This window comes from Melitaea cinxia, chromosome 21, assembly GCF_905220565.1.
Source record: "Melitaea cinxia chromosome 21, ilMelCinx1.1, whole genome shotgun sequence".
In the NCBI taxonomy this organism is placed as follows: domain Eukaryota; kingdom Metazoa; phylum Arthropoda; class Insecta; order Lepidoptera; family Nymphalidae; genus Melitaea; species Melitaea cinxia.
The window spans coordinates 335,277-355,608 of NC_059414.1; the positions used below are offsets into that span (position 1 = coordinate 335,277).

Here is a 20,332-nt window from a genome sequence, read left to right on the forward strand (position 1 = left end):
AAAAAAAAAAAAAAAATACAGTCGAATTGAGAACCTCCTCCTTTTTTGGAAGTCGGTTAAAAACACCTCCTCAGACGCATTTGCCAATCGACACTTAACGTAACGCTACAATGAGCGTAACACTACAATGGGTCATCCTTTTTCTTGCAAGCCTTCATCGATTTATTAGACGTTGTCACGTCAAAAATTAATATTATATATTTTTCAAAACTTAGTAACTGTGAAGTTTTTCGTGATTATTGCAGAATAGATTCCGAGTCAGCGGTACGTTCACTTTGACTATAATTAAGTAATTCATTAAAGCAGAAATTAATTTTAATTTGTAAAATGACAGTTGAAAATTGCTTTTGTAGCCTGGCATACTTGAACAAAGTATGGCATACTTGAACAAAGTATGGCATACTTGAACAAAGTATGGCATACTTGAACAAAGTATGGCATACTTGAACAAAGTAATTTTTGATTTTAAAATTTGTTTAAATATTTTTGTTGTTTAAAATAATTATTTGTTTTTGCTTGTCATCATGTCATTTGTCTAAAGTTGTCTGTAAGTGGTGTGTGTCACACAAATAATTAAAAGTACTTTCTATTTTATCCCATTCAAAAATAACCTTATATCAAATTTACTATTTAACGTGAATAAGTAATTGCACAGGCCCAAAAATTAAATATTTCGAGATACGATAAATTCAAGAATGATGGAGAAAATTCCAAAAAAAAAAAAAAGAAAAATATGGTTAAAAATAAAAATGCAAATGAAAATCTTTTTCGAACTAGCCCGATTATGTTTCTTATGTATATGAATGCGCTGATTCCAAATCCAACCAATGAGGGACCAAACGGACCGCAAATTCAAATTCTTCGAATACTGATTAAATATTTTTTTTCTATATAACGCAAAAATAAATGTTCCACAATATATATCCGAAAATCTTGGAAACGTTTAACTAAATTTATTAAAGACATAAGAAATTCATTTCAATAAGTATCTAATTATAATTTATACAATCCTTTAATAGTTACATAATTAGTATAGACATTAAAACAACGTTATACGATAACTTAAGCGTTGGTGGTTAACACTGAATGAACTAACTATTTTCAGTTTGAAAGCGTATTCCTTAAGGAATCTTGTAAGCTTAAAAAAACATGCAAAGACATACTTATTGGTAATTATCATCTGGATAAAGTAAAGGGTAACATGCCACCCAGAAAGCCCAATACTTCCCGCCTACTAATGTTGACAATTAATCCTGTGTCCTCGGGCGGTTAAAACTGTTAAAAACGTGTTAATGAGATATTAGAACTTGTCGTTAACTGGTTCCTTGTTTGACAGATTTCGATGTTAAGGTACTCCGAGATGATTTTAGTTAAATCGCGTTGAAAGAATAAGTTAGTTACTTTTTGGACTAATTATTTATTTTTTTACATTCTAGACATACTACATAAGGATAGAATGCGGTAAATTCCTTAGAATAATTAATAGCTAAAGAAATAAACTATAAGTTTTTTTATGTATTTAATTTAGAATAACTATAAAATAAACAGTCAGCAGTGGCCAGAATTAAACGAGTGACCCGCGGTGCAAATGGCAATCTCAACTCCATTGTTTTGAAAACTTTTTACTTCTGAACTCGTTAGAAGTATACATAACTGTGTTTGCTCGCAAACGAAAAAAAAAACCGACTTCAATTACATCGACGAGTAATACAACGTAGATCGACGAAAAACATAGTCAAGTTTCTACGCGTTATCAAAGATTACTCAAAAAGTAGTTATCAGATCTCTATAAAATTTATATGTGACCACATGACAAACATTAGCTTTCGATTAAATTAAAAATTATTAAAATCGGTACACCCAGTAAAAAATTATTGCGGATTTTCAAGAAATTCCCTCGATTTCTCTAAGATCCCATCATCAGATCCTGGTTTCCTTATCATGGTACTAAATTAGGGATATCTTCTTTCCAACAAAAAAAGAATTATCAAAATCGGTACACCGAGTAAAAAGTTATTGGGAATTTTCAAGAGTTTCCCTCGATTTCTCTGAGATCCCATCATCAGATCCTGATTTCCTTATCATCGTACTAAACCTGAGATATCTCCTTTCTAACAAAAAAAGAATTATCAAAATCGGTACATCCAGTAGAAAGTTATGAGGTATAATACAACGTAGGTCGACGAAAAAAGCGTCAAGTAAAAACGCATTATTAGATATAACTCGAAAAGTAGTTGTTAGATCTCAAATAAATTTAAATGGGACCAATTGGCACACACCACCTTTCGATTAAATCAAAATTTCTCGAAATCGGTCCACACGATCAAAAGTTCAGATGTAACATACATAAAAAAAAAAAAAAAAATACAGTCGAATTGAGAACCTCCTCCTTTTTTGGAAGTCGGTTAAAAACAGGTTTATTGTGTTTAATTTTAATATCAACATTCGCTTTGTTATGTTTTCAATACAGTTGACCGTTTGATATTTAAACATTTTTTTTTGCAAAAAATAGTTTTTAATCGATAATTAAATCGGATGTTATCTGTCGCTCGATCTCCAATTTTTCTAGCTGACTAGCTCCGAGCGACGCTATCGAAGAAGTGTCTCGGTTTTGATTGAACGGTCTGCTCGGATCCGGATATTTTTGTACGTCTGATCTGTGTAGACAATGATTTAAAAGAATTATAAATAGGTCTAAACTTTTTTTTTATTGCAGTAAAATTTCTTTGCGCACGCTTTTACTTAGGGAGTAAGCTGGTGAATGAGTGACGAGAGCGTTACGAAAAGTGTGATCGGGCGTAAAACTTCTTTACGCATGTTGAGAGGGAGATATAAGTTAGATAGAAGTATCAAGTTTTTTTTGGCTTAAGAACGATTACAATAAATTATTCTCGCATTAAAATAAGGTGACTTTTAATCAGCCTTTTAATAACTTCTTGTTTTTATCATGATTGACATTTCTTCTTCTATACAGCTTCATAAAGTTAATGGCAACTACTACCAACATACTTAACATCCTCAATGACTGCTGTCTATTCGATTTAAATATATTTTACGTTTCATTGAATGCTCGCTGAATTGCTAATGCCCTCATAATAACAATATTTATATTAATTTTACGGGACATATCGACGATCTACGACTGTATTAACTGAACCCAGTGCGTTTTCCGGCTGTTATTTATCGATGAATTCTGTATTAATTTCGATCCGCTGTTTGCTTGTTCGTTTTGCGGCGCCCGCGCGTCGCGCGCTATTCCTATCATTACCAACTCTACCGTACTCTCGCTGCCGTCCACTAAACAGACATTTATCACCGAAGATCAACTACTATCCACACTTCTACACTAATAGTATAAAAAATACTTTGTTTTGTCTGTTTGTAACAACATTTAAAATTACTGAACCGATTATAAATTATTTCACCAGGCGAATGCTACGCTATCACTGAGTAACATTAAGCTGCGCATTGACGATCAGTTTTTTGCGTCAGTTAAACTGATCAGTTTTTCGCGTTAGTTTAACTGATCAGTTTTTTGCGTCAGTTAAACTGATCAGTTTTTCGCGTCAGTTTAACTGATCAGTTTTTCGCGTCAGTTAAACTGATCAGTTTTTCGTGTCAGTTAAACTGATCAGTTTGTCGCGTCAGTTTAACTATTTCCCCAGTCACTGGTTTGGCCGAACGGCTTGACCGATTGTCATGAAATTTTGTGTGCATATTGGGTAAGTCTGAGAATCGAACAATATCTATTTTTCATCCCCCTAAATGTTAAGGGTAGTCCACCCCTAATTTTTTTATCAATTTTTAGATAAATTATTTATTTTTTATTTTATTATGATTTGGCGTTGAAAAATACATACAACCCTAAATTTTCACCCTTCTACCACCAACTCCTATTTTTAAATAGCGCTTAGCGGCAAGATAACTTGTTTACTGCTAGTAGATATATATTTTTTGCAGCATATAACCTTCACAGGCTTAATGTCAATGTAAATTAACTACAAAAATACTCTACTAGGTATTATATTAGTGCGTTAAAACAGACACACAAACCATCAAAGAAACTCTTCTGTACTTCAAAATTGGTACTATATCTAAAGTACCGACTCTATAATGTGCGTGTGGCTTAAGTTAGCCCAGCTAGTGATGTTATCGCCGTCTCTTTATCGATAAATAGCGACGATGATGCGATGCAGTAGCATTGTATTTCATTGCGTGTTTTATTGTCTTGTTTGTGCTTAAGACACAATTATTTATTAGTTTTTAATTTTTTTACTATAAAAATATTGCCTATTTCTTTAATGCTGACTGACTGTGGGAATAACATTCTGTATAGTTTGAAATAAAATTTGTAAGTTCTAATCTACTAAAGTACAGTAGGCCAAATAGTGACATAGTTTTAGGCCTAAAAAATATTTAAATATAACATTTTAAATTAACATGGTTATTTATTTTTATTGCTAAAATGATGTGAAAAAATGAAAAAAAAAACATGGTATCCCGTTTATAATAATTTAGTAATATTTAAAATATGTTTATATTTGTATGTAACATTAGATTTATCGACTTTTGTCAGCCACTACTAGAAAATCTCAGTCTTAGTGCTTAAGCGTGTTGGCGTCCGAATATTTATAAATATAAATATCTTTAACACAAACACACATTTATCTCGAATCTAAATCTCTCTCTAAGTACACTATGAAATCCCTGCCACTATCATCTTATTAGAGAAATTACCTTAGATATTTACTTAAAATTTATGTAATAAAGCCTCTACTCATATAAATAAACAAAGATATTTTTAATCACTGGCGCCAGACTAGGTATGACAGGTTACCGCTGGCATGACAGCTTTGTGTATTATTATTTCAGACCCTTATAAAAACATCATAAATAAAATTATGGTTAAAATCTCTATTAGTTTTTACTGATTAGAAAACATACCAATAATCCACATATCATTACAGCCTATACAGTCCACTGCTAGACATAGGCATCCACAAGTTTACGCCAAAAATAACGTGAACTCATGTGTTTTGCCCATAGTCACCACACTGGGCAGGCGGGTTGGTGACCGCAGTACTGGCTTTGTCGCACCGAAGAAGCTGCTGCCCGTCTTCGGCCTGTGTATTTCAAAGCCAGCAGTTGGATGGTTATCCCGCCACCGGTTGGCTTTTTAAGTTTCAGGGTGGTAGCGGAACTGTGTTATCCCTTAGTCGCCTCTTACGACACCCACGGGAAGAGATTACACACATATATTTAATGATAAATAATAAACGCTTCACACTCAACGGATCCCCCAGTAAAATTTTCTCCTGTGTTGGGGGTCCCGAAACACACACAATACACAGACACAACGCCCAGACCACGACAGACATCTATATGGCCGATACAAATTTCTGTCGTAAGCGACAATCGAAACCGCGTCCGCCAGCGTGAAAGCCAGTGCTATGACCTCTGCGCCAACGCGTCGTCAAATAGTTAAATTAAGTTTTTTAGAGCACACAAACTTGAGAGTACACGTGTTTTGAAAAAAAAAATAAAATTTCAGTGAGAATAGACGACGAAAATCTCAACGAATTTGTGATATAGCTTTTAGCTACATTCATTAATTCATCAAAATATTATATATACTTTGTTAAACGAAAATATACGTGATTTTTAATGCCAACTTGAACAAAGAAATTTTAGATTTTGTTTATGATGCAACAGACCGGTAAATACGCCAAAACTACAAGTCAAACGCACCGCATCCGGCCTGAATCACGATAGAATTCGCGCCTTTTATAATGGGAAATGATAAATAATTCATCTCTCTAGTTGCGGTGTAATGGTCGACCAAATGGGTTTACAAATAGGTGAGACAATGGCACCGTTTTCTGACTCACTTAGTATGTTTAAGGTATTTCCTTAAACGACTCGGTCTGATGGATTGCTTTCTCGTGCTTGGTAAATGGTAAAGTTTGTAAAATATAGGTTAACTTCAGCGGGTGGGGGTTAAACGTGGTATGCGCCATAGGCTAGTGGAAATAATAATATTATTATATATTTAAAGATAAGGTTAAGATGTTGCACGATGGCTCCATAATCTATAGTAATAATTGTCTCGTAAAGACGACTGTGTTTCGAAATCATTAGTTGATCATTGACCCACCAATGGAACAGTTTCCCGTACGGGATTCTTGCAATTATTTGCTGTTTACTTCCTTCATCGATTTACCTACATTTCGTTATGATCCCTATCGTCACCGGTGAGGCACGAAATGATCTAATTTATATCCGGACGAGAGTCAACCGCCGCGATCTAGGGTCATCTAACCCAGATCTTCGACCATCGGTGACAGGACATTCAATTAGGCGGTGCTAGGGCTAGCAATACTCCTAAAACAAAATTAGAATCCACGTCATGCCTTTATCAGATTTGATTGCCACAAGACCTCATTGCCATCACCACAAATACTGTGTTAGTGTATGCGTCAAAACGACTAGCAATCATACCGAAATATCGGAAACTCAAAATGATAACTCTTCCAATCTTTTGATGGAATGAAACGTGATATGTACTCTTCTAACCGGTCTGTACCAAAAGATTTTCTGGAATAAATCGCTCTTTTGTCGTAATATTTTCGCCTTTGTACATCTTCATCTTTTCTTTATTTTACTGTATATATTTGAGGTACAATGAATAATAAACAAAATAAATATGCCAGGTGCGCATATTATCACATAATATCGTTGTGAAAATTTTCGCAGCCCTAAATGAGGGGCGATAGTGCTCCTAACTTTGAAACTGTACAGCCAAGTATCAGGGCCGGCGTCTAAATTAAGAAGATAATTTGTTTTCTCGAATTTCAATTCCAAGTGCTTTTGAAGTAAATTAGAATGGATGAAGTGATTTGATCTATGGGAGCAATCGGCAATGGTATCTCGAATAGAAGCTGTTCTCAGTGCAGTTGTCTCCGTCAATTCGTTTTACCAAATTAAATTATATAATTGTGTTTGCTCGCAAACGAAAAAAAAACCGACTTCAATTACATCGACGAGTAATACAACGTAGATCGACGAAAAATTAGTCAAGTAACTACGCGTTATCAAGGATTACTCAAAAAGTAGTTATCAGATCTCAATAAAATTTGTATGTGACCACATGACACACATCAGCTTTCGATTAAATTAAAATTATCAAAATCGGTACACCCAGTAAAAAGTTATTGCGGATTTTCAAGAGTTTCCCTCGATTTCTCTGGGATCCTATCATCAGATCCTGGTTTCCTTATCATGGTACCAAACTAGGGTTATCCCCTTTCCAACAAAAAAAGAATTATCAAAATCGGTACATCCAGTAGAAAGTTATGCGGTATAATACAACGTAGGTCGACGAAAAAAGCGTCAAGTAAAAACGCATTATTAGATATAACTCGAAAAGTAGTTGTTAGATCTCAAATAAATTTAAATGGGACCAATTGGCACACATCACCTTTCGATTAAAACAAAATTTATCGAAATCGGTCTACCTGGTCAAAAGTTCTGATGTAACATACATAAAAAAAAAAAAACAGTCGAATTGAGAACCTCCTCCTTTTTTGGAAGTCGGTTAAAAATATACATTTTTGTCCTACTATTATTACTACTATAGATGACTATTATAACAAGGTTGAAACGCTAATGGATGGATGTTTGTTTCTGTATCACACCGAAGTTGATGTAATTGGAATGAGTGACTTAGGCTACTTTTTAACCGACTTCAAAAAAGTAATCTATGTTTCATTCTAGATCTCCACTAACATACCAAATTTCATTAAAACCAGCCCAGTAGCTTTTGCGTGAAAAAGTAATAAACATACACACACAAATACACACATACAGTATTTATAATATTATTTATTAATAAATGACTAGGAATGTCATAAGCCATTCTCGATGTATTCTCGTTAGTCATATGATCAATATTCTGTACAATTTGGCCTCACACCAGCTATCACGCCTGATTAAAGTCACGTATACAATTCTAGGAACATCTATAGTAATTCAGGGCTGCCATCCATATTTATTTCCTGGTCTTCAAGGTGGAGCAAGATTTTATTCTGAAAATCACAATAACATTGAGATTTAGGTTGTATATGGTATTATTTATTGAAAATGCGCGATAATAATATACATATGAATTTTTCACTATTTTTTTTTGTATGGGAAATTATGTAAAGTTTAAAAAGCACTATAACGTTTTGTTATCAGCTTGGATCTCTCCAACGTATATTCTTGATGAATTTATGTGTCTACCTATTTGTACATTATCACAAATGTTTATTACTTTTATTTATCAAGTATTGCCGAGAATTTGTAGTCATCCTTTGGATGTAGTTAATTTTGATTATACTTATACATATATGTATGACGCCGCGTTGGCGCAACGGTTACAGCCATGGATTGTATCTGTTGCGCTGGCGGTTGCGGGTTCGATCCCCGCACATGACAAACATTACATACAGGTGTTTGCCGTAGTCTGGGTGTTTGTGCAGTCCTTGTGGGTCTCCCCACTGTGCCTCTGAGAACACGTTAAGCCGTCGGTCCCGGTTGTTATCATGTACACCTTGATAGCTATCGTTACTCATAGTAGGGAATATATCCGCCAACCCGCACTGGAGCAGCGTGGGGGATTAAGCTCTGATCCTTCTCCTACATGGGGAAAGAGGCCTATGCCCAGTAGTGGGATATTACAGGCTGAAGCGTAATATATGCAAAAAAAATATTCTGAAAAAATAAATTAGTATTACAAGTTAAACAAATGAAACCCAAATTCTCTAAATATCTTAGATTAGTTTAGATTTGATGAAGTTTAGCCAAATGTCAACCCTGGTCTAATGCGTGCCGTCATCGAAACCTGCGGTCTCATTTCAATTGACGCTCTTAATCATCAAGTTCGTGTTGAGTATGGCGAGGATGTGCAACAATTGGTTTCTCTAGCGACACTGCTATCGACGCGTGCGGTTTCCTGGAGCGGAGTTTTAATGTTATACTCTATTTCACGTAGGATGGGTACGGTGACACATGTCAAATTAACTCTATAGTGAGGTGACCATGCATAATTAATTGATGTAATTCGATTATCGAGTACAAATGCGGTTAACCTTTAATCGATTATATAAAAATAAAAAAAAATTAACTGCTTATTAAAAATTAATCATCGCTATAGTGAATAAATAATATTTTAAGGGTGGTATTAAACGCGAGAAATGAGTTATCGACAAACCCATTAACACAGCTCACGTGGCAAATTATTAGTCGTTCGCCTTTACCCTCCCGTACTTTAGTCGAAGAATGAGCAGTGTCGTCTGTCCATACTTTGCCAACAGTATGATTGGCCTTCAACCATGTCTAGTCAAGGAATACTACGTTGTTCCAATCCGTAATGTTTTTCGCCTTTTCTAAGAATTTCACAAAGTTTTCACACACTTTTCCGTTTGTGAACTTTTTTTTATTTTATGGAAATCCAATTTTATTTAAAAGTTGCCATAATGATGTCACACTTCCATTAAATAATTTGGCATCTTTCAAAGACGTTAATTATTGTAAAACTGTGGGCAACTCATTTCTCCGCCAATAATCATATTCAACCTCAACGACCAAACATTTATTTCCTTTGCCTCTTTTTGGGAGTCGATAACTTATTATCTTCCATATTGGTGTCACCATACTTTTCTTTACTTACTTTTGACACTAAGCTGTGTGGCTACGGCAATAAAGAATATAGCCACCAGCGTCTCTTCCCGTGGGTGTCGTAGGAGGCGACTAAGGGCTAACACAGTTCCACTACCACCTTGAAACTTATAAAGCCGACTGATAGCGGGATAACCATTCATCTGCTGGCTTTGAAATACACAGGCCGAAGACGGGCAACAGCGTCTTCAGTGCGACAAAGCCGGCCCTGCGGTCACCAACCCGCCCAGCGTGGTGACTATAGGCAACACACATGAGTTCACGCCATTTTTTGGCACGAGCTTGTGGAGGCCTATGTCCAACAGTGGACTGCGATAGGCGGAAGTAATTTTTGACACTGTATTACGCCTAATTTCAAGTGCCTGTGCAACTCGATCCACTATGTGGTTGACAGATAATAATGGACCGCTATTTTCTCACTCTCGTTCAAAGTATTCCCGAAAGCGGACAACCAATTGACTGTTTGAAACGCTCTTCTTTTGTTCTTTTCGGCATTTTACAGAACAGAACACACACACAAAATGAATAATTAAAAAAAAATAATAACAGAACTTAACAACAATAAAACAGCAACAAATACAACTATAGCAACTGGCAAAACCAAAACACGGGAAGCATACAAGACAGAAAGTACTGATTGAGATATCTCGAGTCAGTGAGATGACGCGATTCACAAGATGGCCGTTACGATTATTTATTTTAGCCGATTACTACATGTCAATCCCTATCATTAAACGTTTCGTTTCATGCCTGTAATTTTAAGTTATCATTTTTTCTGTACCTTTTTTATTTTGTTTAAAATGTAAAAACGCATATATAAATACAATTTCAATCTAATCAAGCATTATTATTTGCTTTGGAAACTAATTGGTGATTTTTAAAAATGTATATTTATCCGATTTGTTGAAAATAGTGAGCGTGTATTGGAACATATCAAATGTCACCGTACCCATCCTATGTGAAATGGATTATAATTAGGTTTTAAGATTTCCTTGTATTCGTCGTCATATCTTCTATTTGGTATTGTATTGTTTCCACTATTTGGATTTATGTTATAGATACAGATTTTTTTAGTTGAGAATACCTTCTAAATTTGGTTAAAAGAATATAAAATTTTAAAATATAATTTCTTCTGGCTTATATCCACAGCATCATCTGCATTGTTTTCAACGTATATTTTATACTTATTATACCGCTGACGCAGTTTGTAGTGGCCCTGCTTTCTGTTGCGCGGATTGCGGGTTCGGTTCCCGCCTGAATCTGGGTGTAATGTGTGTATTTATATATGTATTATTTCTATGTATATTTATAAAAAAAATGAAATATAATAGACGGCTGTTACCTATAACACAGGCATTAAATTGCTTACTGTAGAAACAGAGGACCGTGTGTGTATGTTATAAGATATTTATTTATTATTATTTATTTTATGTTTAGAGTAAAGAACATCAGCCGCAAAAATATATTTTGTTTAGAAGATATCTTTGTATAATAAAATCGTAATCGTTGTTTCTTATAACTTTATATAAATGACGATATCCCAGTATTTTGTTTAGCCTCAGAAATAGAACAAGGGGACTACATATATCCACCAACCCGCAGCAGAACAGCGTAGTGGATTAAGCTGTAATCTTTCTTCTACTCGGAGAAAGAGGTCTATGCCCAGCCGTGGGATGATACAGGCTGAATGCATGCATGCATAATCCTATAGTTTATTTAGTAGTACTTTACGACAACGGTGAACTACTTAACTTTTAACTAGCAATTATCAATAGTACCATGTTCTATTTACAAAAGCATGTAATAGAGAGAAAAATTATTATCTATTATTTATTTAGTTTAGAAATTGATAAGAGTGTATTAAGTATTCATACATTCCAGGGACGTAACCAAAGTACAAAAACTCACAAAAAAAAACCCTACTATCTATCTGTCTATATTTAACTCCAACCCGTGTAATGCTTCGACCGAATACGATACTCGCAAAAATATCATCGAGTTAATTTAAACGAGAGTGCCGCGTCTCGCGTCAAGCTTGTGTTCGTTTCGTTTCGTGTAACGTGTTCCTTTGTTGACTACTTTTTTCCTGTCCGAGAAACATAATCCTGTATGAGGTCTCCGAGGAACTACTATTGGTTTGATAAAAGCTACGGAGTGAGGAGCGAGCGAGTAGTGAGTGATTTTAGTTAGTTTTATATGTATATATACTTTATTGCACTTAAAAAAAGAATATAAAAAATTAAAAAAAGAAAATAAAAAAAGAATAATTTTTAAATTAATTTAATTATAATAAAATTTAATACAAAAAATTACACGTAAAGTTGATGGCAAAGGTGGACTTATCCCTAGAAGAGATCTCTTCTAGTCAACCAATGGTCATGAGAGAGAGTGTCATATAGCGGGGGACACAGTGCAAGAAATAACAACATAACGAAAATAGTTACATAACTGTAATATAATACAAACTTACAAGTATAAATACATACACACATATTTATTGACATGAGTAGTTAAGTTTTGCTGATGTTCTTATAATGTGCAGATACGTGTCTGTGCTCGAGAAAAAAATTTAGCTTTGGGATACACATTTATATAATGTCCACTGATATGAGAAAATTTTGTTTCAAAAAATGCTTACAACGTTTAATTTGATACGAAACATGAACTAAATAAATGCGATAATTCCAGATTTTATTTTATGTTGTATGTACTCAAAACAAAGCTATTTGGTACTTTGACTGTGCGTATTTTGATGTAATCGATGTGATCGAAATTATTAAATAAATTTCTAAACCTGAATCAGCTATAAATATCAATCTGATATATCTACAAAATGTAAAATGAACTAATCGAATATATTCCCAAATACATTTAACACGCGAGCTGAATACATAACACTTAAAACTAAATCATTCAGAGAAAACAAATAGTAATAACCCGGCGCGCTCGTAACAAAACCCTGAACGGCTGATAGTATCGCACTCACGATTAAAAGTAAATCAGTCGATGCTATTCAACGGTGACCCTAAATTGCATACAACCCCTAATAAATGCCCATAATGCTCTATGAGACATTAAGCAAAGGGTGATTCGAAGAATGGGCCACCAACGTCGCCCATTGATCCAGTTCTACACGGTCAGTATGAGTTTTTTTGTCCAAGATTTTATGATCATTGTCGACCGATATAATGTTATAATTTGTTATCGATTCTTGTTTGGACAGCGAAATCGCTTTGTCAGGCAACAATGCTCTAATATGTTTATAATTTAGTCGCGCGTGAGTTGTGTGACCCCGGAGTTGAAGATAAACTAGTCGAGACAAAACTGTTACCCTTTCAGATTTGATATTATAAATTGGGTTTATTTAAAACGCTGAATACCAAACCTTAAATAAAATATTACAGAAACTTGATATAAAAGGCGTCAAAGCAAAGCTTCAAAAAATTTAGAAGATTATGTATTTTAAAACAAGATTTATAAGATAACAAATCATGCAATATGTTTAGCTGGATCTTCCCGTGCAGTTGTTAATAATGTTGAAGACGGGAAGCGAAATCAAGTACACATTTATTTATTTGCCAAATAGACATAAATTCTTATTGATCCTTCAATTACAGTTATAAAATCTTGTAATAGAAATGTTTAAACCTAAAAGTCATATCGCATAAACATTTACCATATATTTCAATTACCGCAATGCATCAAACACGAACCCGTGATGTAGCTCGAATCCTGAATATCTTAGTACTGATTCATCTCTGGCAATTATTATTGAAATATTATATGAAGTAAACACGTTTTCAACAAGTTATATTTCCGTGTGGAAGATTAAGTCGCGTCGGCTTCCTGGGTTCCGTTAATAGTGTCTATTACTGTACGATCACGCTACCAACTTTCTAGGTTATCGCTGGAATCCAGGATCGCTATTGCGGACGAATAAGGAATTTTAGTACTTCTGCAGCGTATGATGCGGTTAAACGACGGGTTAAGTGAATTCATTTTACGATTGTATCCCTATTGTTTGTTTTAAATGTGAGTGCGTGTAATGCTTCCGTTAAATCTTTATTTATAAAACCGTTATCTTTGGCTTTGATAGCAAAGATAAAATTTATTATTATAGGTTTCACCACTAAACTTAAACTTGGGTCTGTTTTTATCATCTTCCTTTTTATGCTACTACTAGGCACGGATAAATTTGAATAAGCAATAAAAATAACTACTTCTTTAATATTTTTCTAAAAATAATTTTATAAAACTACACCAAATATTGTAATGATAAAAAGACAGTAGGTAAGAGCAATACAATCATTAAATCTAAACAAAATCAATTGTTCCCTCAATTTCCTTAATTGTCTCGTAACAGAATTGATTGTGAATTTGGTCAAACCAACGACTCACTAAGAACCCTCCCGTCCAATCAATTATCGTCAAGCGTGGCTGTTGGCTGCTAATCCGCTTCGTTTCACACTACGCTGGGGCGCTGTGTTGTGGCTGTAATTGATGACTCCACGGGATCTGTTGCTTGGTACTCTGAGTGAATTACTGCAAGGGACGCTTCTGGTAACTTCAGGAAATCTACTTTACTGATACTTTAAGTGGATCAACTCGTGCTTTACTGTAAGTATTTTGTTGTGTTTGTAATGTTCCACTGACGAAATTTAACGCCACTCGTAAACTATTTAACTGTATAAGCAAATATTTTCTGCATAGTATTTTTATTAATATGAAAAAATAACCAGATGAAGTCGGACTTTAGACCGTTCTATTTGCGGTCGGAGATATGTTTGTCTAATGACTAAAAGCCACAAATAGCCACAAATATAATAAGTTCTAGAAATAAACCAATAGATTCGAGCGAATGATACAAATGTATTCCAAGTATCCTTAGATCAAGGCAAATTACTAAGCGTTACAAATAAACATACATACTAATTACAGTCAAATAGACTTAAACCAATACACAAATGGATTCCTCTTGAGTTGCAGCGTAATGCTAAATCTACAGAATTCCCAAATGAATTCCCTGATTTCGAAGAATTTCCTTCACCGGAAATAGTCGATGAGGGTGTCAACCCCACGAATGTCACAAACAAAACGTTCAACTTAATCTCAGTGGAATTTTTCAATCAACCACATACACTTCATAATTCCTTCACAGCTGAGCATGAGAACCCTGATGATAAAGATCTCTTTAAACCAATTTTTACTGTAATGACTCAGGAATAAGATTGAGATTGTATTGGAGGGTAGTCCAATAAAAAAAGGTGAAATGGCGCGTACAATAGGATAGGTCGGTCATAGAAACAAATCTGTTTAGGGCGAAGGGCAAACATCCTTAACATGTCTTGAACTGGTTCGAGCATTTGATCAAAGATTAAATAATCGCTTTCGACATAAAATCAATTCTGTTTAATGGTTGAGTTATTTTATGTATAATAAATAGTAACACAATATATATTTAATGAACGGAGATTAAACATATAATCACGTACGGAGTCAGCCTTTTTTGTCTTTTTCGTATTTTTAACCGACTTCAAAAAAGGAGGAGGTTACTCAATTCGACCATATATATATATATATGTGTTCGGGGATAACTCCGTCGTTTATGAACCGTTTTTGATAATTCTTGTTTCGTTGGAAAGGAGATATCCCTGGTTTGGTACCCTGATAAGGAAACCAAGATATGATGATAGGATCCCAGAGAAATCGAGGGAAAATCTTGAAAAGCCGCATAACTTTTTACTGGGTGTACCGATTTTGATGATTTTTAATTTAGTTGAAAGCCGATGTTTATCATGTGGTCAAATTTAAATTTCATCGAGATCTGATTACAACTTTCGGAGTAATCTTTGATAATGCGTATTTACTCGACTATTTTTTTGTCTACCTACGTTGTATTACTTGTCGATATAATTGAAGGCGGTTTTTGTTCGTTTGCCAGCAAACACAATTATTTATCCCAAATTCATTAGAAATAACAAAATAATGAATACCACTATGTTGTAGTGGTGCGCACACCGTGTAAGTGTTTACACACCAGTGGTTGCAGGTTCGATTCCCGCTCAGAGTGAATATTTGTACCTATTAGTACAAAATAATATACATTTCCGGTCTGAATGTCTGTTCTCCTGGATCTCCCCACTGTGCCTCGGAGAGAACATTAAGCTGTCTGTCGTTATCAAAGACACACCTGATTGCGATCGTTACTCGATATTAGGGAATATATCTGCTAACTCTCAGTAGAGCAGCGAGGTGGATTAAGTTCTGACACTTTTCCTATATGAAGAAAGAAGATACCTAGCAGTGGGGTGTTACAGTCTTACAGACTGAATCAATAATTTAACGAAAAACAAAATGCTATTTATTTATACATCTATATAAATAAAAATGAATGTCGCTAAGCGCATAACTCGAGAATGGCTCGACTCGAGAAGGCTAAAAAAAATTTTAATTTTTTTTTTAACTATAAACTTGACATAACCAAGTCTGTCCAGGCGGCTAGTATATTAAAAATAATATACTATTATAATTAAAAATAATTATAATTAAAAAGCTAAAATTATTTTAAATTAAATTAAAAAATTATTAATTAAATTAAATTATTATTAATTATAATTAAAAAGCTCCGAGTTGCACGAGCTCATCCTTTTTATCAGGTTTAGGTCCTAAATTGCTTTTGTTTATTTTATTGACAACTAGCTGACCTGGCGAACTTTGTACCGCCTTCTTTATTTTTTTCTTAAATATAATAATTAATATATCAAAATAAAATATAGCCTATCTTTCAAGTTGGATCGAACTGCACATGGTGTGCGAATTTTATTATAATCGGTTAAGTGGTTTAGGAGTCCATTGAGGACAAACATTGTGACACGAGATTTATATATATTAAGATAAGATTGTTCTAATTAGAAATGTAAAAGTCGTCAAACATCAAATGTCAATCTAATTCATAATTGAATAGTTAACTTGAACACGCGTGCCTGCGGCCGCGAAGCCACACGCATTGTTTACTGATAAGCATCTTGTTTGTCAATCACTACCAGGACCCACCCCTAAAATGATTCCTCAAACTGCAATCGATTCTAAACTTTAAGTTTTAATATTAAGGCTTGGATATAAACATTGGCGTTTCGTTGATTTCAAATATTTATAAATAGGAAGGCGTTGTCTTTGAACTCATAAAATTAGACCCCATACATCGGTTATTACTTTTTAAAGTATATTTTTTGTCTAGTAATACCTTACGCTTCAGCCTGTAATATCCCACTGCTGGGCATAGGCCAATTTCTCCATGTAGGAGAAGGATCAGAGCTTAATCCAGCACGCTACTCACATGCCGGGTTAGCGGATATATTCCCTACTATGAGTAATGATCGTTATCAGGTGTACATGATAACAACCGGGACGGACAGCTTAACGTGCTCTCCGAGGCACGGTGGGGAAACCCACAAGGACTGCACTAACACCCAGACCACGGCAAATATCTGTATGGCCAATACAAATGTTTGTCATGTGCGGGGATCGGACTCGCAACCGTCAGCGCAACAGTCACAAACCAGTGCTGTGACCGTTGCAACCTTAATTAGAAACATTTTTAACCGACTTCCAAAAAAGGAGGAGGTTCTCAATTCGACTGTATTTTTTTTATTTTTTTATTGTATGTTACATCAGAACTTTTGACCGGGTAGACCGATTTCGTCAAATTTTGTTTTAATCAAAAGGTGGTGTGTGCCAATTGGTCCCATTTGAATTTATTTGAGATCTAAGAACTACTTTTCGAGTTATATCTAATAATGCGTTTTTACTTGACGCTTTTTTCGTCGACCTACGTTGTATTATAGCGCATAACTTTCTACTGGATGTACCGATTTTGATAATTCTTTTTTTGTTGGAAAGGGGATACCCCTAGTTTGGTACCGTGATAAGGAAACTCTCGAAAATCCGTAATAACTTTTTACTGGGTGTACCGATTTTAATAATTTTTAATTTAATCGAAAGCTGATGTTTATCATGTGATCACATATAATTTTTATCGAGATCTGATAACTACTTTTTGAGTAATCTTTGTTAACGCGTAGTTGCTTGACTATTTTTTCGTCGATCTACGTTGTATTACTTGTCGATGTAATTGAAGTCGGTTTTTTTTTCGTTTGCGAGCAAACACAATTATGTGTAATAAAATTTTATTTTGCAATTAATATCTTATTATAATAGCCTGTTACAAGTTAGCAAATCAAGAAGTATTAATCGAAAAATTGCTTGTTTTAAAAACAAGACTGAACAATTGCTCTCAAATCATATCCTGATTCCCAAATCAGGCGAGCGTCAAGGAGCGCTAACGAATGGTCAAAACAAAACGTCAGACTTTTCGCTTTGTGGCCGGAAAGATCCGTGACCAATTTCGAGACAGGCGAGTCTCATTAACGTAAACAAAATAAATCAATTTTGTTCCATGCGTCAAGGGCATAAGGAGTGATCGAATTCTTTTGTGACGCAACCGAGCGGTAAAATGATTATTGTAAAATCACAGAAGACTGATTTATATAGACCGAGCCGACTCAGCCGATGCGTCTAATAAATCTCAATCAAGATGCGGGATACGATATGATCGGTCGTCTGTCGGCGCCGGGGAGATGACACGGATAGTCGCGTTACATAACTAGATTTGCACGTAATGAACCAATTTTTGTTTTATTTACCGTACGTCTGGCCTCGACCGTCTCCCATATTCGTGGAACCGTGATAAATGTTATTGATAGCTTTCTTTAAATCGTCTCGATTCTTAATCTCCCGTATCGAGACGATGACAGCAACGTATGTGAAAATGAAATTCCGACGTCTGAAAGGAAGGCGGGGGTAATTGTGAATTTACGAGCGGATTTTCGACAAGGGGAAAATTCAATGGATAAACGTTTGAATGGAATTTTTCAAGTAGAAAAAGGCACTATAGACTTTTTTTAAGACGAAGATAAGGTTCAAGAGAAGGGTGAGGCTTAACAATACAATGAATATCTCAACAATGATGTATTAGACGATGCAGTCGATAGTTCTGGAATAAATCACGTTTCAGTAATGTGTTTCGGAGATATCGATGCTTTATCCGTCCAACACGCGCGTGACGCCAGTTCATAATTTATAGGACAATAGGACGAACTATTTTAACGATAAATCTTTAAATTCTGTACAAGTAAAAAATCGTTTAAGAGCAACACTTGGTTCGTTCGACATTGTCATTAATTTACGTTTAGTATTTATGTTTTATTTACATAAAAATAGATAAACATCTTTACAGATAACATTAACGAGAATACTCAATAATATATCAAAATGGCCACCAAGGTAAAAATCTGTTTTGCACTAATTTGACAATTATCAAAAGGTATTTAATGACTCTCATTTTTCTCTTCTATGTTAGATCAGTCAGTCAGAGATAGATAATTGTTCATTGTAACAATATTGTCTTACAAGAATCTCTTCTTTATCAGAACTTTTGACCGGGTGGACCTATTTCGACAATTTTTTTTTTAAATCGAAAGGTGGTGTGTGTCAATTGGTCCCATTTAAATTTATTTGAGATCTAACAATTACTTTTCGAGCTATATCTAATAATGCGTTTTTTATATTGCGTTATATTATGCATTATCATTTAGACTATGTAAACCCTTTGTAATTAAATTTTTATTAAACTTATATTGTGTAAAAACACTTAAAAATCTAAGATCCCAATTCGAGATTAAGCTAAAGAATGGATATAACTATTGATTTGAACCACTATACTCCTAATTTTCTTTGACATAAAGCAAAGAATTTCCACTGGAAAATTCAAAATATTTTCACGCTAAGAGAGATTTAGTGGGTATCTCGTGATGGTATTATAACGTTGCTACCGATCTTTATTTTTCAACTTTCTCTTTTAAAAGAATGCTTGATAAATTCCCCTTTGATTTACAATAAGCGTGACATCTTTTAAAAGAGCTTTGTAAAGAATTGGTGTAACTTTATTATCTATACCCTGTGTTTGTACTTCGATACGTGTTTTATTGGGCTTGAATGAAAAGAGTCCGAGGATCACTTGACAATATGTCAGTCACAGTTTTATTGCGTCGTTTATGTTTTACTTTCTATCTTGCTTGCTTGTCTACTCTGTTGTGTCCCACGGTTTTGTGTGATATTTAAGTTTATTTATTTATTTATTTATTTATTAAGAAAACCAACAGCGTTTCAGTTAATACATGCTATAACTAAATTACAAAAAAAATAAGGCCAATAACAGGTTTCCCTTTATAATATTTACAAGCATAGTTACATTGTTGCATTTGGACCGATGGGATGGCGCGCTTACAATAGTCACAGTTTTGGATCAATTTTTTTTTATTATTGTTCAATAAATTTATACGAGTATTATATATAAAGTACAGCGTGTTTGTCGATGTTTCAATGTATAGGTATATATGTATAATATATAATAATGTTTTCTATAATATATTAAAAAGTTATTTTAATATCATTATATTTACTATAATCATTAGATAATAAAATAGGTATTAGGCAGACATATTATGTGTGTCATCACATAGTGTGTTGTGTGGATTAGGAATTGACGCCCTAGCCC

The 20,332-nt window shown here is 34.3% G+C and overlaps 1 protein-coding gene and 1 long non-coding RNA gene across 2 annotated transcripts in view; both read left to right on the forward strand.

Moving 5' to 3' along the window:
• The window catches only part of LOC123664045 (calcium uptake protein 3, mitochondrial), a 116,441-nt gene that overhangs the window by 3,358 nt on the left and 92,751 nt on the right, over positions 1–20,332 (forward strand). The gene's annotated exons all lie outside the window — the stretch shown is intronic.
• Positions 44–738, forward strand: LOC123664046. Its single transcript, XR_006744753.1, has 2 exons — positions 44–372; positions 454–738. It is a non-coding gene; the product is annotated as an uncharacterized LOC123664046 (long non-coding RNA).